At 40.3% G+C, this 2,932-nt stretch overlaps 1 pseudogene; it reads right to left on the reverse strand.

Moving 5' to 3' along the window:
• Window positions 1-2,181: 2,181 nt before the first annotated feature.
• Window positions 2,182-2,932, reverse strand: LOC109384402 (60S ribosomal protein L7 pseudogene; annotated as a pseudogene).

The raw sequence follows: 2,932 nt of genomic DNA on the forward strand, positions 1-2,932 counted from the left end.
TGTGCTCTGGGCGTGCCCATTACTTTGCTCCTTATTACGTCATGTTGTCTCTGAAAGGTAGTTCAAGTGCAGCAACAGCCCACGTAAACAACTGTTCCAAATTTCACAAACACACAGTGGTGCAATGTGATGCAATTATGGTCAATGACGTTAAGCAGAACATTTTTGGTGGGGTATGTGATAAGATACTTAAAAGGGAAGGGGCAGGGATCTAAGTGACATGTACCCATTAGCTTTCGCCCTGCCACTTCCTTTTGCATGAAACATGGTCACAATGCTGGAGGCAATGCAACCACCTTGTAACTATGGGGCAAAGGCACATGCTAGGAGGGTGGGAAAAGAAGGGAAGATGCTGGCTGGCACCTGAGTTTGTTGTGAAGCTCTCATAGCATCCCTTGACTTTATGTCATACGAGAAGAATAAAACCCTAATGTGTATAAGACTTTTTTTGCATGTCTTTGTGTTTCACATTATAGCCTATTGTGCTTCCTAACTAATCAGTCATGTATTATAGGTTGAATGTGATTGAGAGACCTTAGGGTTATAGAGATGTAGTTTCCTTCCCTATTTTTCATTCTCTTTACTGTCTCCAGTTGGATATGAGGGGCAATCAATTATATTAGGGCACCTTTACCTGGAAGGTTAAAACATATAAGTGACTGGAAAATGTAGCTGAATAGCTCTAAGAAGAGGATCATCTCAATTTTTGAAAAGAAACAAATAAACCAAAACCCTATAAAACATCATTCAGATATCTAGAGTCTGTCCTGAGCATATTTCCTGGGGTCACAGATTGGAAGTTTAATCCACTTGTGTTTAAACTTCATGAGACCGTGGACTATTTCTGGTTTTCTCACTGCTTTATCCCTAGCTGCTTTGCCAGTACAACAGAGAGCAGGTACTCAATATAAATATTTGTTGGAAGAATAAATACATGAATGCATTTGATAACATTTACACAAACACCCACATGTACTCATACACACATCCAGAAAGCTCTACATTAAGGTGAAAACAACGCTTTAGGGAAGTTCCTAAATTTCTCGAGCTTGTCTTTTTTCTCTGATTTTCCTTTATGGAAAAGGAAAGGAACTGCATTGGAGCAGAGAATGTGTTTCCAGAGCAAAACATTGATGAGATCAGATTGAAAGGAAATACCTTCCAGGTATATGATCGAGTGCCACTGTGGGAAGTGGGAAAGGGCTCTATCCACAGAGATTATACAGACCTGGAGTGGGAGGCGCCCTGGGAAGGCCCACAAGGAAACTGACTGGAGTTCTGTAGGAGGAGCTTTGGGAGTTTGGACTGAGCACATGACACCTTCTTTATTAGGCCCTGCAATATGTAGAGAGAGAGAAGGTAGCATCTGTCTCCAGGAAGCAGTTCGTGTTGGACCTTGGGTGGTTGATATGCCCAGAAACACAGGCCCAAGGGAACATCACAAGCAGGTTTACTCTCTAAGTCGCTCTTACTGAAAACACCACCAAATGCAAGACTTAACAGTAGCTCCCACCCTCTCTCTCAAGCATGTAATTCATATAATCAGAAGGGTAAGAGACTAGCACGCCCATGAAATGAAACAGATATTTATGAAAAGGAACAATTTGAGATATCAATGATGAAAAACATAACTGCTGATATGTCAACTCCATATTTTATATTCATATTGTAATGGATCAGCTAGAGAGTAGCTTAGTAGTTTGGAAGAGCTGGATGGAAATTCTAGATTACATTAAAAAGAAGAAATTGGGATAGAAATTGTGTGGAAAAAATATTAAGATATGTGAGAAACAGACCAAGAAATTTCCAAATCCTTTTTTTTCAATTTGAAAGCAGTCACAGATTACAAATATAACCATGGTAGATACCTTAGTTGAGGGGTCGGCAAACTTTTGAAATGGAAGAGGCACCAGGGGTCAGCAAACTGTGGCTCGTGAGCGTGTAGCTCTGAAGTAAAATTGAAAATGAAAATAAAACTATCATAGTTTCATTTATAAAAATTTTAAAGGACATTATTCACATAATGGTGATTATGTAAAAATATACTTATGGCTCTCGAATAATTTTTAAATTGTTGTGATGGACAGGATTGGCTCTTTCAGGGGTGGGCAAAGTTTTGAGATGGAACTGTACCTAAAGAACCACATGTGGCTTCTGAGCCGCAGTTTGCTGACCCCTGCCTTAGTTCATTCTTCTAATAAGCCTGTCGATCATTGCCAGCATCTCCACCTTCTACAAAATGGGTCGACTTTTCCTTCATTCCACCTTGTGAGGAAGACAATTTGAAGGGCCAAGGGCCACAGGAAGTTGTTTGCTTTTTTGAAGCATTTTCGAACAGTATAGATCTTATGAATAAGATCTTCCATGCAGGTGATGCCATATCTACCAAGAGATCAAGCAATCAATGTGTTATCTGTCAGGACAATTTGCATTTTGCTGATTTTACCATAACCATGCTTATAAATCAGTTCATTTATGACTTCATGTTTGTGTACTCCCATGCAATATATGGCTTCACAATCCTCAGCATGTTAATTGAGGCCTTGTTGAGCTTAACAAAGATGCCATTGAAGACCTGCAGAAGGTGAAGAAACTGCAGCACCTTTTGAACCTTTGGGCTCACACTGCTGGTGCCTCTGATCCTGATGACAAATGCCAATTTGGGTTCTGTAGGTCCATAGAAGTTTCCAGCTTTTGTTACCATCCCAGCCATTCGAATCTCAGTTCTGTACATCTGCTTGTATTATTTGTGACGCTGCTTAGCTTTTCCATGGATAAGCTTCCTTCTTGCCTTTTGAAACATCTTTTGGGCAAACTCCTTTCTCAGGCGCTTGATCATCAGCTCTGTGAAATTCCTTCACCTTTTCTTAAGGGTTTCTGGTACAGCAGGAACCTTCTTTTTTTCTTCTGTACCCTTCATGGTTCCAGCCAG

The sequence above is a fragment of the Hipposideros armiger genome, unplaced genomic scaffold (genome assembly GCF_001890085.2).
Source record: "Hipposideros armiger isolate ML-2016 unplaced genomic scaffold, ASM189008v1 scaffold_94, whole genome shotgun sequence".
Taxonomy (NCBI): domain Eukaryota; kingdom Metazoa; phylum Chordata; class Mammalia; order Chiroptera; family Hipposideridae; genus Hipposideros; species Hipposideros armiger.